Source organism: Panthera leo, chromosome B1 (assembly GCF_018350215.1).
Source record: "Panthera leo isolate Ple1 chromosome B1, P.leo_Ple1_pat1.1, whole genome shotgun sequence".
Classification (NCBI taxonomy): Eukaryota; Metazoa; Chordata; class Mammalia; order Carnivora; family Felidae; genus Panthera; species Panthera leo.
This window is the reverse complement of record NC_056682.1, coordinates 140,898,900-140,920,375: the sequence shown is the minus strand read 5'-3', so window position 1 is coordinate 140,920,375 and position 21,476 is coordinate 140,898,900. Positions and strand designations below refer to the sequence as shown.

The following is a 21,476-nucleotide window of genomic DNA, read 5'->3' as shown; positions in this document are numbered from 1 at the left end:
GGGCTGAATATTGTTAAGTAAAAATCAGTATCAGGTAATACCTACAAACAGCATACATGACATTCCATCCTGGGAGGGCACCATCTCCAGCATCATCACCATCAAATAATCCTTATGTTTTTTAATGTTTATTTATTTTTGAGAGAGAGAGAGAGAGAGAGAGAGAGAGAAAGCAAGCTGGGGAGGGGCAGAGAGAAAGGGAGACACGGAATCCGAAGCAGGCTCCAGGCTCTGAGCTGTCAGCACAGAGCCTGATTTGGGGTTCGAACTCATGAACTGTGAGATCATGACCTGAGCCAAAGTCAGACACTTAACTGGCTTGGTCACAAGCCACCCAGTTGCCCCAAATAATTGTCATTGAAGAAGCTACTGAATGAGGTATGAGAAGTTATACTCAGCAATTAATCTAAGGATTTGAAGTGATAAATTTGATACTCAAAAGATCTTATTTCTCGAGTTAACCACAATTAACTGGAAAGCTCAAATGTGTTGACAGTATGTTAGCATGAAACAATTATGATATGGATCTTTTTCAAGGAAATTTCTTTCTGCTTGTTTCCATGCATTGGAACTAAATATATAATTAGTGACAATTTGTTCAAAGTATACAAAGTGGCAAAATGCTGAACTGGCAACTGTATATATTGAAATTAAATGGTAAATACTTGTTCTCTCACCTTTCATATTTACAATAATATTTTGTTTCCCCTGTGAGATTCTCACTGCATATAATGTAAATGAAAATAAAAATGTCTTGACATATATGAAATCTATAAGGTCATTTGTAACATTTGTGATAAGCTTTGAAATGTGGTATTAAAAAACATGGAAGTTTTTAAAAAAATTTAGTCTATTAACATTTATTTCAAACCTTTTCCCGCACAGACCAACATTTGATGTAGTTACTGCTTTGTTTTTCTCAATGCAAATGTAAAAAAGGGCTTCAGTTAGAACAAGACGCACAGCCCCAAATTTGAGATTCCCAGAGTTTTTGGCAAGTTCTGTTATAGAGTCTAAAAGGTTTCCTTGGGGGGCACCTGGGTGGCTCAGTCAGTTAAGCATCTGACTTTGGCTCAGGTCATGATCTCATGGTTCGTGGGGTCAAACTCCACATCAGGTTCTGTAAGTGACAGCTCAGAGCCTGGAGCCTGTTTCAGATTCTGTGTCTCCCTCTCTCTCTGTCTTCCCCCCACCCCCGCCCTACTTGGGCTCTCTTTCTCTCTCTCTCTCTCTCTCTCTCTCTCTCAAAAATAAATAAACATTAGAAGGTTTCCTTGGACTTCTAGCAGGACTGCGAGCATGGACAACTTTGCATTTATGTACAACGTTCCTGGTTACCTTTTTGGCCAAAGCTAATATTAACTCTCTCCTAATGAATGCTAACACTTTCCGTAATGCAATCTGTTTTACCACCTGTTGTCTAAATATTCTATTTTCTTTCACAGTTGCTAGAAAATTACCCTGTTTACATTTTGAGTTCACACAGCTTCTGTGAGTCTTTCATTAGAATGAAATCAATTCTATAGCTAGATTGATAGAAAGTATTTGCTTAGGTTGTAAACGATCTGATTAGTAGTTGTTGAAGGGAGAGCAAAGTGGTGCAGAAGAGGGAAATAGAGTACGAAGTATCTCAGCAACCACTGGCCAAAAGCCATATAAATACCAGAACTGTTCAGTGGACTTCAAGACATAAGTTGATTCTGGTTATCATGCAGGTGTTTTTGGCCTCTAACAGTTGCATTTCTTGGCCTCCTCTGTTCTACAGCATTAGCTATAAGGCCAGAGAGCAAAGGAGCCTACAGGACAAAACTCTTTACTGAAAGTGACTTGATTCACATGGTGAAGGGAAACTGGTCCTGTCCTGGATTTAAGCAAGAGTTGCACCATCTTTTATAATCATAACACTCAAGAAAATACATATTTAAATGTTGAAAGGCTGTTCTTGGGTCTTCCGTCTTCATACTTTTCTTCGAAAATCATGCTTTCAGTAAATGTAACTGAGCAGCACAAAAAGTTAAATAATGTAAATACTAAATTATGAATTCTTATTAGGAAAGGCTGTGGCTAACATTTTAGTTCTGAAAACATATTTTCTATTTTAGATGAAAAAGATGTGTGCATTTAGGAAAGAAATATAGAAAAGACTCCATCTGGAAAGTATATACCAATATTTGGGAGACACAGAGAAATTAAAATCCATGGCTATGCCTACATAATTACAAATACTCATTTAATTATATGAATTCAGCCAACAAAGTAAATTCCATGAAAATCAATAAAAGCCTCTTCACTTTTCTTGTCAATTGAGGTAACAGTTGATAAATAGAGGATGTTTAAAAATTCTTAATATTTTCTTTATTTTGTTTTATTTTATTTTATTTTATCTTATTTTATTTTATTTTAGGGACAGATCATGAATGGGGTAAAGGCAGAGAGAGGGGGAGAAAGAGAAATTCAAGCAGGCTCCTCACCGTCAGCACAGAGCCCAGCACGGGGCTTGAATTCATGAACCGTGAGATCATGGCCTGAGCGAAACTCAACAGAAAGATGCTTAACTGAGCCACTCAGGCTCCCCTTAATATGATCTTTTATTTTTTTTTTTTAAACGTTTATTTATTTTTGAGACAGAGAGAGACAGAGCATGAACGGGGGAGGGTCAGAGAGAGGGAGACACAGAATCTGAAACAGGCTCCAGGCTCCGAGCTGTCAGCACAGAGCCCGACGCGGGGCTCGAACTCACAGACCGTGAGATCATGACCTGAGCTGAAGTCGGCCGCTTAACCGACTGAGCCACCCAGGCGCCCCTAATATGATCTTTTAAATAAATATTTGTTGTTATTTTAATCACAAAATGAATGCATGCCCATTATGGAAAATATGAAAAAAAAAATCCAAAACCAAAATCAAATTATCCATAAATCTACCTTTGAAGTATCATCACCATTACTTTTGTAGTGTACGTCTTTTGGACTTTTCTATGCATAGATTATGTATACACTTAAAAAAATAGTTTGCACTATTTTGTCACTTATTTTCCACCTCAAAATTATGCACAGTTTTTCTTTATTCTACTGCATTTAATCTTTTATGATTGATATAAAAATTGTTGCCAATGTTCTATTATAAATACAGCTGCAGTAAATGTCTTTGTAAATAAATTTGTATACTTTCCATTATTTCATTAGGGAAATATTAGCAATGGATTCTAAGTGCTAATATTTCCCTAATGAAGTAATGGAAAGTATACAAGATAAACAGCCTTTTAGAAACATTGAAATAAATTATACTCTCACAGATAGTGATAAGAAGGCTAGTTTGCCAATGACCTAGCTAACACTGGGTATTATCAACCACCCGTTTTCTTTCATATGTAGACAGAGCACAATCAAACAAGTGCAAGAGGTGGGCAAGTATATATATTTCCTTCTAAATGGTCCACAGATTTCCCTGGAGTCATGGGAAGTCATGGAGACATGATGCGAGTCAAAACCAAGTCTTCAAAAGCTAGGCAGAGGAACTGAATTAACATAATTTTGGCCACTATGTCCATAACTTCCCTTGTCTGACTCATTTGTTCCTTGTACATTCATGTGTCTTAGCTCTGAGGCTGCCTTTGTTTCAAGTTACTCAGTAAATTACAAAAGGCAGATCAGCAGCAAAAGAAGTAAGTTAGAACACAGTACAGAGGAGAGATTTTTTAATCTCTACAAAATTCAATGTTTTATTAAAGTGTATTTGTTATTTATTCATGATACTAAAACACTATGATTTGTTCAATCTTTTATTACCCACACAAAATAATCTTTTATTACCCATTAACAAAAGTATATTTAAAACAAAAACAAATTAGTTTTCTAGAAAAATTCCAAAGGCATTACACAGGCACCAAGTTTTCTGAAAGAACCAGATAGTAAGTATTTTAAGACAGTCTTGCAGGCCATATGGTGCCTGGCACAATTATTCAACTCTGCCCTTGTAGCATGAAAACAGTAATGGACAATATGTAAGTAAGTGAGTGTGGTTGTGTTCCAATAAAACTTTATTTACAAAATTACACAACTGGGTGGATTTGACCTTCAAGCTGTCATTTGCCAACCCCTGCTCTATCTTACTGTTTGACTCTAAAGAAAAAATACACTGAGGAATGTTTGTATAATTATCTTCCTGAAGTGAGATCATTTTCACATGAAGTAAAATTATTCTTTACATTAAGAGATAATTTTTATTAAATATCTGTTAAGTGAGAGGGATCACATGAAGCCACCGACAGTCTAAGAAAGGGCCATTCCTTTGGGAGAAGGGACACAGAAGGGAAGAGTCAAAGAAAAAAGCTAAAGTTGAAAGGGTCTCCAGAGGACTTCTTTTGCCTCATCCAAATAATACTTAATACCTAAACTCTTCTGAAGTACTTTAGACCTTATAAATCTTCATGGATAAGAACAAAGATAGACCTCAAATCAAAATCAAAGCTCTGCTCAGTGCAAAAGCACAACTCTGACATTACTAGGCAATGAAAACAGTCATAATCCTCTTAATCATTGTGTTATTAGTATTGGCAGGTTTGTTTTACCTGATGGTTTATTTTGTTACTTATTTGGGAAATGTTCTTCAAAAATTAGCTATCATAGCTACAAAATTAGCAAAGGAGTGATGAATGACTTGAAAGAGCTTGTAAGAAGCGCACCAGGACAGAGGAAATGTTCAAATGGAAAGTCAGAACCAACATGTGGTTCTTTTACAACACAACTTGATTTAGATGTGTCATATTGTATATATTTTTACAGTGTCACTTTGGCTTTATGACTAAAAGGACATTTCTACCAAAGGGCTAACCTGTTTAAAAGTTCAGAAGAGAGTTTGTATTATTTTCCTCCATGACACAAGCCCTTCTGCCAGTTTAGGTCCATGTGGTAGTTTAATGGTGGCCACAAATCCTTTCATACTCCTACTGAGAAATGGACTCTATACCCTCCCATATTCTCTAACAGAACACAGTGGAAGTGACATCATGCCTGTTTCCAGGTCCAGGCCTTAAAAACCCAACCATTTTCATTTTCTGTCTCTTGTAACACTTGCTCTTGGAGTTCTGAGCTGCTGAGTAAGAAGACTCACCACCCTGTTGAAAAGTAAAAAGTCCAACTACCCTGGAACACAGAGAAGTCCTGGTACTACATGAGGAAAGAGAGAGGCCCAGCTCTCTAGCTGTCCCATCAAAGCACCAGGCACGCAGGCAAAGTCATCATGGACCACTTAGACAGGTTTAGTTGCCAGTATACTGAGCAGAAGAATCACCTAGCGAAACTGTTCCCAATTTCATGAGTCATAAAATTGTGAGATATAATAAAAGGCTTGTTATTTTAATCCACTAAATTTTGGTTGTGACATAGCAATAGGTGACTTGAACAGCATCTATGAATGACAAATATCAAGAGATATTTATATGCATTCTATAGCAATAACTTATTTTGTGTTTCTTTCATTTTCTGGTTACTTTCAATAAAATACACATCCCTGGTTTTTGTCACTCCATGGCTATGGTCATCTGAGAGTTATATTTCACTTCCTAAACAATGAACCTCACTAAGAAATTTCTAAGACTCTTATTGACTCATGATTACCACTTAAAAAACAACTTTTGAAAATGTTTAAAGCCCTCCACAGAACCAATGTTTATTGGCAGGCAGATCTTAAAAATAAGCAATAGACTAAAGAGCTGAATTTAATATTAATTTCATAGCTAAATCCAACTTAATTATCTTGTTCAATGATTTCCAATCTCAGTTTTAAAACACTTTACCATCATTAATGCATTCAAGCAATCACAAAGTTCTCCATAATATCTCAAAAAAAATACATTTTTCTTTCATTCAAATTAGAATAAAAAATGTAAAATGTGTCAAACAGCAGAAATTTGGGGAAGGAGCAAATGGTGCTTTCCATGCATAAATAAAATCCTTCAGAACATAAAATAGGTACCATAAGAATATGTCATACACTTGTATATATACTGTATTGGTATTTCCACCTGGTATTCTCAGGTATGCAATTCCACAGTACATACTATTCTCTCATGTGAGAGCAGGGAAATTTGGGGGCGCCTGGGTGGCTTAGTCGGTTAAGTGTCTGACTTCAGCTCAGGTCATGATCTCCTGGTATATGGATTTGAGCCCCATATCTGGCTCTGTGCTGACAACTCAGATCCTGGAGCCTGCTTAGGATTCTGTGTCTCCCTCTCTTTCTCTGCCCCTCCCCCACTGTGCTCTCTCTTCTCTTTCAAAAATAATAAATAAACAAGAAAAAAAGCAGGGAAATTTGTTGAATGGCTGTAACTACCTGGCTTCTCATCTCAAGACCTTCACTAGTTAACTCATGAAAAATATATATATGTATATATATTAATATGAAGAAAATGTTGGTTTATAATGACAATCTTTTTCTGTAGAAATTACTTTCTAACATAGCCTGGTATGGTGGAGTATTTCTCAAAAAGAGTTAAATAGGATTTGATTCTTCAGGATTATAACATGTGTTAATTGGACTTGAAATTCCCTTGTAAATAAGTTTAGGGAAAGTTTGAAAGGAAATTGTTAAACACATTTCCTTTCCAGAATTTCCTGGGAACCTTGAATACACTAAGTTCTGTGAACCTCTAAGGGATACCACAGTATGCAGCATCAAGCATAGTTGACCGTGGCATCCTTTTTTTGGAAAATCATTTTGGAAAATGAGTACGGACTAAAGCGCACTTTGGGAAAGCCTGGCAGAGTGGAAAGTTTCTGGAACTTGGAGCTCAGAGGCATTGGTTACAATCCTCATATTCCACTTACTGGCTGAGCAAACAATTTATCCACTATTAGTGTCAATCTCATCTTATGTAAAATGAGGATAATTATACATGTGCTGACTGGTACTCCACAAAGTTCTTATGAGTAATAAACGAGAAACTTTTAACTATAAGTGACTACTTCAATGCCTGGCATACTGAAGGCCCCAGTGAATAGAATGTTGGAGAAATGATCCCCTTTGAAGAATATTGTCTTTATTTTTTTTAAGGCCCTGGTGAGAGGCTCATTTGCTTATGAATTCTAGTGTTGATTTCTCAACAACCTCCAAATCTTTACCCTGCCTGAATGAGCCTAGCCAGTTTTCCTGAAGCCTCACATCTTGTGGCAATGACCATAGAATATGCTATACCTTCTGCTGAACTGAAAGTCAACTTGGTTTTGTTATTTAACCCATTTTACATTTGGACAACTAAGCCTAGGGATTTTAAACTTAATTTCTCAAGAAAATAAAACTTGGACGTAAAACCTATCTTAAACAGAGAGCTAGTACCAGAAACTCAGGGCATGGCTTACTTAATCTCTTTGACCCTTTGTTTCCTCACTTATAAATAAAAATAACTGTCCTATAAGGAATATCATGAGGATTAAATTTGATAATACATATGGTAAATACATTTATAGTGTAGGATATAGTAATATAGTTAATAAACTATTCTATACTAGTATCAAAAGAAATTTTCATAGAATTAAATAATATTAAAATTAAAGGATCTATCATAGATTACCTACTCCAATTCCCTCCTTTTCAAGAATTAAAAAAAAAAAAAAAAAGCTCAGAGGGATGAAGGGTGAAAGAATTTAGCCAAGGACATACAGTTCTTAGTGGTCATGTCAGGCAGGATGTAATAGCTTTCTCCAAATATTAAAAAAAAAAAGAATAGATTTGTCCTGTGTGACCCCAAGGGATAAAATCAGTGGTAAAACTAGAGGAGACTAGGTAAAGAAGAAATGTCTAGCAATCTCTGTGTTCCACTGTTGAAATAGGCTGTCTCAGGCTGCCACTTTCCCCTCTAATTATATATTGAAACTGTCTTCAGGAAGATGAGGCAGGCCAGATGTATAGTTATTCACGCTCTGGGTTGAGTGCATTGGAGATTAATCATATGCATCATGGCTTGGACATGCGGTTGACACGTTGCCTGAGATAGGCCCAAACCTATGACAGAGCCAGCTCTGGATTTGTTTTAACAGAAATACAGGAGCTGTTATCTCATTGGAAGAAAGGACTCGAAACTGTAATTTCTGAACCCTTTACATAAGATTGAGAAAATGCCAAGTATTCATATCAAAGAATAGGGTTTCGAGGAGATTATAGGGAAGCTAAATTCCTTTAACCCAGTTGGTGTTGCCACTGGGTATATATAGTAGCAAGGCTCAACTCTGCTGGATGGTTAACCACAATTTCAGAAGCTGCAATTTTCTGTTATCTGTACTGACAGCCTTTTTATTTATGTGGATAATTGAAAATTGACTATAATTATGCAATCTGACAACTTCAAGACAACTCATTGAGTGTTACTCTTTAGAAACAATGTGAATTGAGATGTTCCACCCACTAGACAGCCCAAGTCATGTTTGCTCATGGTTAAAGAATGTGCCATCAATCACAATACGCCAAACCAACAACAACAACAAAGAAAGTTCTCTCTTAGAAACAATCTAGGCAAGACAGGACTGACAGTAGCAACAAAAGAGAAGTGAGAGGTGATTTGAGGAAGTAAAATAAAGTTCAGTAAAGGCTGGGATATTTCTGTGGAACCTTTTGAGAGGGGAACTCCAAGACATGCCTTCCATTTGTTCAGATCGGGACCTGAGTTTGCATATTTTGTGATTTCAGAGTATGTTCTGACTAAAACAGCAAATACACTTAGTATAAATGGTTAATGAAGCTAGCAGTAAAGTGGGCACATCCTGTTACAATGCACATAAGAATAACAAAGCTAATATTAACCTAGCACTTACCATGGGCAGGCACTGTGCTAAAACGTTATACATGAGTTAGCTTGTTTAATCCTCCTAACAAGCCTGTGATGTAGGTGCTATTCTTAACTCTGTTTTCAGAAAACTAAAATTTAGAGAGAGAAACTGTTTTCCACAGCTGGTAAGTGTCTCACCTCAGGTCTGAACCAAGGTTTTCTTACCCCAGCCTTATATTCTTCATTATTGCACAATAGTGTGCTGTATGCTGTCCTGTCCATTAACCCTGGCAACATCTGAAATGGAATCTAATCTTGTTATTTTAGTACTCCTGCCTTTGCCCCCGGAGAAGCCCGTTATTTACCACCTCGAATGGCCAGCTGAATGCAGGCCAACCTTTGGGACCTGGTGTGACTCTTCCACATCAATCCTTGGAAGAAACCTACTAGAAATAAGTTATTTCTCCAGCACGGTCATGAGAGGCCAGAGACCCACTAAAGATGATAGGCTTTAACCAGGAGAAGTGGCATAAATTGAAACACAATCAGGAAAACCTTCTAACCATTATTTCATTTGCAGAGATACTTGAGTGTGTCTCACAGGTGCTGCTAAGGAAACCGTTCAAAGGCCCAGCCTATCTGTTGCAGGTCTAAGTTTCTTAAGCCTAAGGACAGTTGGGTACAGAGCCACCATATACATGTATGAAGCAGGTGGGCGTTCAAGACACTGAAGAGGGCACCTGTACCCAAATCTTTTATCACCAGAATTGCCAGGTGGTGTGGAATTCTCACCACTACTATTACTTACTGGGATAAAGCCTCTTATATCAGAATGTAAATCATGCTCTTGAAAAGATGAATACACTTATCCTTTAGCATTCACTGTAGACCAATGAGCAGTAATGTTAGAAAAGAGAACTGGGCTTCAAGGGAATGAGACCATGGTAGGGAAATTTTGATGGAAAAAGAGAATTAGGTCACTGTGGTGTTTTCCAGACACAAGTCTGCAGATTAAAGATGATCCAAGATGAAGTTTTCAGTAATTTATGATGAAATATGAGCAACGAGGACCATGTAGTAAATTTTTAAATTAAAATTATAAATTCTGATATCATGTCCTTTTTTTTAAACGGTACTGTGTCATTTCTTGCATGAAATGATTGTGATAAAATATGGAGATTGGTTTTTTTTTCCTTTCATTTCTTTCTTGACTTGGTAAAATAAAAACCAAGCAATTTTTTACTAACCTTTAATGTGGACGTGTGCATGTGCTGAGTGCTTCACATTCAATATTTTATTTAATCTTCACAATGACTACATGAGGAATGTACTGTGGTAATCCCTATTTTACAGATGAAGACTTCCAGCCCTAGAGGATAAATAACTTACCCAAGGTTACATGGCTGATGAGTGCCAGAACTGATTTGTCCTTTTTCTTCCTCCCATTTAGGGCAGGGATATTGGGGCCTTTGTGGAGTGATGGGTACTAAAAACAGAGAAATGAAATACAGAAGATAAATTTCACCTATTTAACTTTACTCAAGACTCCCTAGAACTTTGCTTGCAAAAGTATTTCCCCTTATAGTCAACATTTATAAACTAACATCATAAAATCCTAGAAGGCTATGGGCAAAACAAGTATTAAATTTTATCTCCTTTATTTTAATGTCTATTAATTTTTGAGAGATAGAGAGGGAGAGAGAGAGAGCATGAGTGAGCAGGGGAGGGACAGAGAGAGGGGAACAAAGGATCTGAAGCGACTCTGTGCTGCCAGTAGTAAGCCTGCACAGTGAGCCTGGTGTGGGGCTTGAACTGACAAACCCATGAGATCATGCCCTGAGCCAAAGTCAGATGCTTAACTGACTAAGCCACCTAGGCACCCCTCTCCTTTTTAACAAATGAGAAAACTTAGGGGTAGTGTATGACTTAAAATTCTAAATACTTGCAAATCACTCGCACTCAGAAATGTATACTTAAAGCAAAAGACATAACTGTAGCCATTGTTGCTAATGTAGGAAAAGAAAATAGACAAAGGAGAATAAAGTCTGATCACACAAGTAAAGTATAAACTCCAATGTAGCCAGTTCAATCATCATGACAAATGAAGAACAGTAAATAGGAAAAAAAAAAAGCCTCCAGAATAGAGTTAATTTGAACTCAGTGTTTTGTGCATAGTAAACACTCAACAAATAGTCATTACTAAAAGAATGAATGAATTCCTAATTTTATATTGCTCATGACACATGCATCTTTTCTTTTGCTGGAAATAAACATTGAAGACCGATGAGGATGCTCAACCATGAGATAACCTACAAGGCTATACTTGGATTGACTAAGTGTGCTTGCCATTAAACATAGATGTGAAATAACAATAGGCAAAGATGGTAATTTGGACATTTGGACATGTAGTGATTAAGTTTTAAGAATTAGTATCATTCATGTGGCATTTTTCCAAACTATCAACATACGAAAATGTTTTACATCACTGAACTTCCTTGCCACCACAAAGTCCAGTTAAGACCAGAATTATGCTTTCTTTTGGGAGGACAGAAGAGTTCTCATCAACCACAACAACCTCAGCAGATAGCTCTCTCTCTCTCTCTCATGCTCGCTCTGGAACATATGCCCAAGATTAGAATAAAGTCTAAAGCATATGTTCACCATTTCCAAATCCAAGATATTCTAAGTGGCATCTTCTGTTGGTTAGAAGGAAAATGAGTGAACAGTCAATTAAACTACCTTTTTAGTGTTGAGGGGGACAGAAACAGAATAGGGATCTGTGGCTTCAGCCCTGAGCTTCAGGAAATCCCACTGTAGCTTTCTATCTCTAAGCCAAAGAGCTAAGAAAGATCATCTAATGCTTTTGAAAGGCAAGCATTGAGGTAGGGACCTCAGAGAACCCCTCATCTACGTTGTAGACCAAGATGCAACCTATTATACAGAGAAATCAGGTACCACATTGAGTAGTTTCCCATCATGACTTAGGTTTGCATAAGAAACATGACGAAACTAAATTTTATTCCTGAAAATGGATTGAGAGACTGGTAAGTTTCAAGAGTCTTCTTCATTAATTAGGGATCAAAGATCATGCTCAACTTCCTTCACTCATGGAGGGAAGCTGAAAGTCCTGATGGCAATGCTTGAATCTATTGTTGACTCTCAGAACCCATTTCACCCACAAAGTTGAGCCCCCAAGGCTGAAAGGAGATAGAAGAAGTGAGGTTCGAACTTTCCCTTTATTTTCATTCTACACAAACCTGCCCATTAAAAATGGTGACTAGATCTCTGTCAAGTAGCTAAATTACCTGAAGAAGTTCTAATGACTATCAAGCTCTAATTTCTGCTTCTGGACTCTCATTCTGAAATGGGCGTTTCCTGCAGTGTCTGCTGGCTCAGTCAGCAGTGCATGCAACTCTTGATCTCAGGGTTGTGAGTTCAAGCTCCATGTTGGGTATAGAGATTACTTGAAAGAAAAATCTTAAAAAAATAAATAAGATGGAGGTTTATGGAGCTCTATGAAGAAGTAGTATACCATGGAGGGCAAAAGCCTGAACAAGTGGCTCCCACAGTTGTCTGTTCGGGGTCAGCAACTATTTCGGGAGACCCCGGAAGTGAAAGCATTAGGCAGGTTTTGAACTTGGGTTACAGGATCTTGGAGAATTACCTTTCAGCTGGGATGCTGGACTTACTGCTTCATTTGTTCAGCAACAATGTATTAAGCACCTATTAGGTGAAACCAGGAAGATGGGATTATGGACAGTTTAAGAAGCTGCAAAGTGAAACTAGGATTTGGGATTTTGATTGATGACCAGCATAGCTCCACAGGCTCCTCTGAGTGCGAAGCCAAGGGATTCTTCACCTACACCCCTGACCCACATTTTCCTTATCCCTTCAAATGGAAATTACCAATTTAGCATCATCATTAATTTTATCAGAAGTTTTTCCTCCTGAAAATTTCTAAGCTAAGATCTAATTGCATTGTCTCATGATAGGTCTACCACATAGGCAATATCAAAGCTAACACTGTTGGGCTGTGTACTAACCAATAAAAGCTAGATCTATTGCAAATCAAGAAAGGAAGATAAAAAAGACCTTATCTTAATTTTCTCTTTGGCCTCCAGTGGGTAGCATAGTGCTTGTCCCATTGTGGACACTTCATAAACATTTACGGCATTGAAAGAAATTCCTAATAGTGAGGGTTTTTTACCTTGGACTTTGTTTGGCTGGATGCAATTATATGCTTGATATTTTCTCATTTGAAATGTCTTTGAACCAGTGAATAGTAATACTGAGCAGCAATAGAATAACAATTGATTTATTTAACTTTTAAGCCAGGAAAATTTGCCCCCTGAGGCAGCAAAATTCAGTCATCCAGTCTACTGAGTATTTGCTTCCTTTAATGCCAAAATTTCAGCTTCTGTTGAAATATGCATCAAGAGTGTTCACCTGAAACTATTCTTTTTTTTTTTTTTTTTTCGTTTTTTATTTATTTTTGGGACAGAGAGAGACAGAGCATGAACGGGGGAGGGGCAGAGAGAGAGGGAGACACAGAATCGGAAACAGGCTCCAGGCTCCGAGCCATCAGCCCAGAGCCTGACGTGGGGCTTGAACTCACGGACCGCGAGATCGTGACCTGGCTGAAGTCGGACGCTTAACCGACTGCGCCACCCAGGCGCCCCACACCTGAAACTATTCTAAAACTATTGACTCCATAATTTTTGCCTTTTGTCTCAAAATTTTTGTTCTATTTGTAAGAACGGTGTTATGATTACCTATTTCCTAAGAACAGGTAGGAGGTTTGTGAGCTACCAATTGGATATAACTCTACATATGCAGTTACCATTACTCTCATGCCAATGATTCAATATGCAAATGTGATGAAATCAGTTGTATATTGAAAGCAACAAAGTACTGAATTTTTAAAATGATGAATTCTAAACATATTCAGATTTAAGACAATCACAATAACATACACTCTCACTCATTTGAGTTAATTTTCCCGAGAAAGAACAAAGTAGAATTATAGCCAGATATACACATGGCACACAAGAAGTCTCACTGACCACTGGTCCACTTATGGGAGTGTGTGATACATGTGAATATTATTAGTCACATGAATCACAGTGGAGAAAAATTTGCAAATTCCTGTTCTATATGCATAGTCTTTTACTGTGAATTATAATCACTTTTGGAAAATTTGCATTTAAGCATGCTACAGTGTAAGTGCCCACTATTAGAAATAAGGCAAGAGTTTCCTGATGGCACTATTTAATAATGCACCTAGCACTGACATTCCTCAGTCCCTTGTTCTGCCTTCTTCTCCATAGCACTGATCCCCACCTAACATACATGTTATATATATCTTAATTATCTGTTTATATCTTCTTTCTAGAATGTGAACACTCCGTGAGGGTGTGGATATTTCTCTTGTTTTCTACTGTTTTCCCAACCTCTAGAATAGTGCCTGGTACATAATAGAGACTCAGTAAATATTTGTTGAATGAATAGACAGAATGGGAATATTTGTTCTACTGAGCAACTCTTCTGAAGAAACTGTATTAATTTTTTTTTCTGTTTTAGGCTGTCAGTTACTTTTATTAAAAGAAAATTTGGGGGCACCTGGGTAGCTCAGTCAATTAAGCGTCTAACTCTTGTTTTCGGCTCAGGTCATGATCTCACAGTTCATGAATTCAAGCCCCACATCCAGCTCTGTGCTGACAGCTCAGAGCTTGCTTGGGATTTTCTGTCTCCCTCTGCCTCTGCTGCTCCTATGTGCACATGCATGTTATCTCTCTCTCTCTCGCTCCCAAAAAGAAATAAATATTAAAAAAAAAAAAAAAAAGAAAATTGGGATGATGAATGAAATAAAATCACTCAACAACCTAAAACACAATAGTTAGTCTAAAAGTAAAAACAGTAGTGATGGAAGAGAAATAATCTAATAGTCATTCTTTTCTCTGCTTGACAAATTGGAGAATACACTTTTCAAAGGCTTGAATATGATATATATTCCAAGAGCTGCTAAAGAAAGGAACACGTCTCAAATCAACATTGTCTACAGGAAAACTAATAATTAATTATCAGATTAGACAGCAATAATACTAAACAATAGAGTAGTAATTCTTCTAAATCAAAGAAGACATCCTTCTGAACTAAAGTATTAAGAAGGATAAAACTAAGATAAATCCATTTTAAGTGTCAGCTAGAAGCAAAAAGATTATAAAGTTTCATTTTATTTTACTAAATCTTTTTTTTACATTTTTTAAATGTTTATTTATTATTTTTGAGACAGAGACAGAGCATGAGTCGGGGAAGGGCAGAGAGAGAGGGAGGCACAGAATCTGAAGCAGGCTCCAGGCTCTGAGCTGTCTGCACAGAGCCCAAACTGGGACTTGAACTCACAGACTGGGAGATCATGACTTGAAGTGAAGTCAGTTGCTTAACCGACTGAGACACCCAGGCTCCCCTCTTTACTAAATAAAATATTAAAATTGAATAATATTAATGCTGAACATGAATTGGCTCATGCAATGTATTTGTTTATTTTTAATTAGACCTTTTAAGATAATTGTCAATTCACCTGCAGTTGTAGGAAATAATACAGAGAGGTCTCACGTATCCTTTACCCAGTTTCCCCTAGTGGTAACATCTTATAAAATTACAGTACAGGGGCGCCTGGGTGGCGCAGTGGGTTAAGCGTCCGACTTCAGCCAGGTCACGATCTCGCGGTCCTGAGTTCGAGCCCCGCGTCAGGCTCTGGGCTGATGGCTCGGAGCCTGGAGCCTGTTTCCGATTCTGTGTCTCCCTCTCTCTCTGCCCCTCCCCCGTTCATGCTCTGTCTCTCTCTGTCCCAAAAATAAATAAAAAAACGTTGAAAAAAAAATTACAGTACAATATCACTGCCAGGATATTGACACTGATGCAGTCAATATATATGCATTTCCATTACAAGGAACCCTCATGTTATTCGTTGTTCTTTTGTAGTCAGACCTACTTCCCTTTATCCCCACCCCTCCAACTCCTGGAAACCTCTTAATATGTTCTACACTTCTATAATTTTGTCATTTATATCATTATATACAAAATGATTTGTCCTAAAGTTATAATATATAATCTTCTGGGATTGGCTTTTTTTCCAGTCAGCATAATTCTCTGGACATTCATACAGGTTGCTGAATATAAAAATAGCACCTTCTTTTTTATTAAATAGTTTTCCATGATACCACCACGATTTGTTTAACCATTCACGTATTAAAGGCCATCAGGTTGTTTTCAGTTTGGGACTATTACGAATAAATAGTCATGTATAGGTTTTTATATGAACATAAGTCTTCAATTCTCTGGGATAAATGCTTAGGAGTTCAGTTGCTAGGTTGTACAGTAATTGCATGCTTAGTTTTTAAAGAAACTGCTAAACTTTTTTTCCAGAGTGGCTATATCATTTTACACTCCCACCAGCAATGTATGAGTAGTTCCCTTTCTTTGTATTCTTGCCAGCATTTGGTGGTATTACCATTCCCTTTCTTTGTATTCTTGCCAGCATTTGGTGGTATTACCATTTTTTTTAGCCATTCAGGTAGGTATGTATTGATACCTCATTGTAGTTTAATTGTGCATTTTCCTGATGGCTGAAGATGTTGTATACCTTTTCATGTGCACTTTTATATCCTTTTGGTGAAATGTCTGTGTAAATCTTTTGTCCATTTTCCAATTGGACTGTTTATTCTTTTACTATTGAATTTGGAAAGTTCTTTATATATTCTAGATATAGCTCTTCATTGCATGTGTGGCTTATAAATATTTTCTTTCAGTCTGGAACTTATCTTTTCATAATCTTAACACAATTTTTCACAAGCAAAAATTAACTCAACAATTTTTCTTCAATTGATCATGCTTTTGTTGTCAAATCTAAGAACTCTTTGCTTATTCCTAACACTTTACCTTTTTTTTTCTAAAAATTTTATAGTTTTAAGTTTAACATTTGAACCCAAGATCCATTTTGAGTTAATTTTTGTATATGGTATGAGATTTATCTTCCTGTATGTCCCTTTATCTCCTTTATTTAAAGTATAAATATCTTAGATATTTCCTTTGGATAACCATTCAGTATAATTTTTGGCTTCAAACATCATTCTTAATTTAGAAAACTCAAGAGGAGAAGGGAAACCAATTATATTCACTTATATTTTTGCTTACCATGTTCTTCTGATGTTCTAAGTTTCCTTCTTTTATCATTCCTTTTTGAGAACTTCCTTTAGCTATTCTCTCGGAATGGTGACAAATTCTCTTAGTTTTCATATCTCTAAGCATTTTTTGATTTCTCCTTAATTCCTGAAGGATATTTTTGCTGGGTATAGGACTCTGGATTGATGAGTCTTTTCTTTCAGCACTTAAAAGATCTTAATACCACTTCCTTCCTTTCTCTACAGTTTCTGAAGAGAAATTTGCTATAATTTGAATTATTTTTCCCCTTTAGGTAAAGTAACACTTTTCTCTGCCTGCCTTCAAATTCTTTTTGTTTCTAGTTTTCAGAAGTGTAATTTTAATGTGCTGTGGTGTGGATTTATTTGGGCTTATTTTGTTTGGGTTTGCTCAGCCTCTTTAATCTGTAAATTTTGCCTTTTCCAAAATTGGGAAGTTTTCGGTAATTATTTCTTCAGGTTCTTTTCTAATCCCGCTTTCTCCCTCCTTTTCTTCTGATGACACAAAGTGTTTGATCTTTTGTTTTGATTCCACTGGTTGCTGAGACTATTCACTTTTTTTTTTTATTTTTTTCTGTTTTTCAGGTTCTATTTTCCAATTCATGGATTCTTTCTTCTGTCCCTTTCATTTTGCTGTTGAGCTTATTCACTGAATTTTTAACTTTTATTATTAAATTTTTTTTTACAATTTTCTAAAATTACCAATTGGTTCTTCTTTGGATCTTCTTTTTCTTTTTAAGAGGAAAATAGAGAGTGTGCACAAGTCAGGGAGAGGAGCAGAGAGGGAGAGAGAGAATCTTAAGTAGGCTCCATGCTGAGCATGGATGTGGGGCCCAATCCCATGACCCTGGGATCATCACCTGAGCTAAAATCAAGAGTCAGATGCTCAACTGACTGAGGCACCCAGATACCCCGATCTTCTTGATAACCTTCTATTTAATTTTCAATATCTTCTAATTTTTCATTTGTTTCATGTGTGTTTATAATTGCTCAAGTTTTTTATCATGCTGCTTTAAAATCTTTATTGGATTAATTCTCACATCTCTGTCATCTTAGTGTTGGCTTCTATTAGTTGCCTTTTTTCATATGAGTTTGGTGTTCACTCATTTAATTGAGGTTCATTTATTACTGAACCTCTGAAAAAGCAATACTGGTTTGAGCTCTTCTTCATTGTTGGTAATTTGTAAAATGAAAGTGAATTTCAAAATGAAATCTAGGGTCACCTATCTAAGGTGGCTCAGTTGGTTAAGTGTCTGATTTGATTTCGGTTCAGGTCATGATCTCATGGTTTGTGGGTTCAAGCCCTGAATTGGGCTCCTGGCTGCTGATAGTGTGGAGTCTTCTTGGTATTCTCTGTCTCCCTTTCTCTCTGCCCTTAACCTTCTTGTGCTCATGCTCTCTCTCTCTCTCTCTCAAAATGAATAAATAAACTTAAAAAAAGTGAAATCTAAATATTTTTGTATCATAAGATTATGAATCTTATTTAAACCCTCTGTATTAATTAGCTATCTCTGAAACCACTCAGGCAGGAGAAGGGTGAACACCACATCCTTACAGCTTGGGGAAGTAGAAGTCAATATTCTCTATTCAACCTCTGTTGTCATCTTATGGGGACAGACTCTTCATTACTGCTGGCAGGAGAGGAATTTCATCACCCCATATGATCCCCACTGGCATCACAGGTGGCAGCCTTATTACTGATGAGTGCTTATAAGAGTCCTGACACTCCACTGGCGTCCCTCTGACACAACCTCAGTGGGGAGAGGAAAGAGTGTCTTATTATGGTTGGGTGGAAATGGAAGTCCAAACCCCCCATGTCATCTCCATTGACACTACGGAGGGACTCATTACAGGCCAGTGAGGATGAAAGTCCTGGTTTGCTAGTTGGCCTTCTCTGACACCACCTTGGGGATTGGCACCTCCTTATAGCTTGGTGAGGATGGAAGTCCTCACTCAGCCTTCACTAGTCTGGGTGGGGGAGGGACTACAGTATTTTCTGTGGTGTTTGGTACCACAGAAAGGTAGAGAAGTTTGGAAGCAAGAAATTAATGTTTGAAATGAATTTTTTCTTGCTAGAACTTTTGGTTTGAGAGAGTAAGCTTTTGCTGAGGCTTTTTTGTCTGTGTCCATTGGCATCCTGGGTTGCTTGCTTTTTCAGCTACAGATGTTGAATAGATGAGGCAAAAAGAAAACCCAGGGAACTCAGAACCATGTTGTCCTTCAGGTCCCAAAGTCCCTAGCTGGTCTGCCTTCTCTCAACTTTTCAGTCTTTTCAAGTTTGTTTTATATTGTAAGTCCTGGGAGAAATAGGGAAAGAGTAACAGAAAAAAAAAATCTCTACTTTACGTTTTTGGAAATGGAAACCCATACAATATATTTTGTTCCATAAATACGTCAAATAAATAAGTAGTCATTATTGAATCTTCTGAAACAATGATATCTAGGTCTCTGGTGTCCAATATAGCAGTCACTAGGCATATGGGAATATTTAAATTTAAATTAGTTAAAATTAGACAAAATAAAAATCCAGTTATTAAGCTGCAGTAGCAAGATTTTGAATGCTTAAAAATAGCTACATGTTCCCAGTGGTTACCATGTAGGACTGCACGGATTCAGAGCATTTGGAACATCTCAGAAAGTCTGGACAAGGGTGAGCTAGACACTGAGCAAAATGGTTCATGATACTACTAAATGTTGATGTGAAAAAATAAGCAGGAAGAAAAATATGAGCAGTTGGGTAAATAAGTGACCCTGTGAATTACAAGAATAGAAAGGATGTGGATTTGTTCACAAGGTGAATTTGCAAAATGGACACCAACCTGCTACCATAGCATGGATTGAATTTTTAGTGATTCTAGCTGCATAGGTCTATTCCTAAGACAATACTTTTTTCCATGAGTTAATGCAATTTGGAACAGTAAAAGCTAGTTGATGCGACAGCTGAGATTAGCATGTATTTACCATGACATTGCATGTTATGTTGCATTCAGATATCGTCTGACTTTGGCAAATGTTGGATACATTCATTCAACATCATTTGATACAGGGGATACATGTATTTTGTAGAATTCAGTTGTTTTAAAACAATGAACTGAAATGGCATAGAGGCAACTTTAGCAAAAGAGTATAATTTCAGGGCAGCAAAGCCCAAGTAAAGGTAAAATATAGGCAAATAAAACTAAAATAGCTAAAAATTACAACGAGTTCAGAACTAGAGCTTCATGTTATTTAATTTATTTGACAATTATTTGTAAAATGCATATTATTACAGTTCAACCATCAGTTTCTCAGATGAGAAATTCTGCAACAGAGAAATTGGTTTTATTACTTATTGGAAAAGGAAGGAAAAATACTTAAGCCACTTTATCACTTCCTATTTATATCATACAGCCAACACATGTCTTTCATACCAGCCATATTGGCCCCCTAATCATTTGAAAAAATACCTTGCACTTTCTGCCTCCATGGTGAACTTATATATTTTTTCCTCATTAATTCATTCCACATATATTTATTTGGCACCTTCAATGTGCCAGCACATTCTAGCACCAAAGTACATCAACAGACAAAACAAAGATCCTTGCCTGAATACTCACATTTTAGGTAAATAAATAATAAGTATAATAAATAAATTACAAGATGAGTACTGTAGAAAAAAGACAAAGCAGAACATGTTAAAGGGGAATGAGATGAGAGATATGGGGCAGACTAAGTCACTCTTACAGGACCCATCATCACCGTCACCATCATTTCAAATACTACCTCCTTTACAAGGCCCTCCTTGATACCTTAGGTTTTTTTTTAAAGATTTTATTTTTAAGTAATTTCTACAATGTGGGGCTTGAATTTATAATCCTGAGATCAAAAGTCTCATGCTCTATCTAACTGATCCAGCCAGGTGCCCTTCCTTCTTACCTTAGTTAAAACAGATCTCTCCCACCATGTTCCTTTAGCTGTTCCTATCTTTATTACAGCACTTAGCATTCTGCCTTGTGTGTTACATATGAATACATCTGTCTTTTCATTAGACTCTGAATCCTTAATAAAGAGAATGTGGCTTATTAATCACTCTATTCCTTGCAGAGTCACACATAGTGGTTGGCTTAATAAGTGTTTGTTGAACAATGATGCCTAAATTGAACACAAATTGACAGAGGCCCAGATTGTTTATAAAAGGTAGTCTTAATATTAGGATTCGAAAATATAAATTACACATGTAAATGTTGGATGCCAATTCTCTGTTCACACTTACTTTCTTCCCTTCTGCTAACATCCATTGCGCTAGAGAGATGGTAATGTTTTGTTGGAGAAAGGATTATTTTATGCTCTTGCTGAATTCCTAGTAGAAATACCACATATTAACATGCTCAACAAATCAAGCAAACTAGTGTCATCATCAAGAACTTAAATTTGTCTTCAGAGCATTATGCATTGACCCTATATAGAGTCTACTAAATTAAATGTTCGACGTTAGAATTTTGGCAAAATAACCAACACTATTGTCTTTATATAAC

The 21,476-nt window shown here is 36.8% G+C and overlaps 1 pseudogene; it reads right to left on the bottom strand.

The window, feature by feature from the left end:
- Positions 1-21,239, bottom strand: part of LOC122218475 — a 31,968-nt pseudogene extending 10,729 nt beyond the window's left edge.
- Between the last annotated feature and the right edge of the window lie 237 nt (positions 21,240-21,476).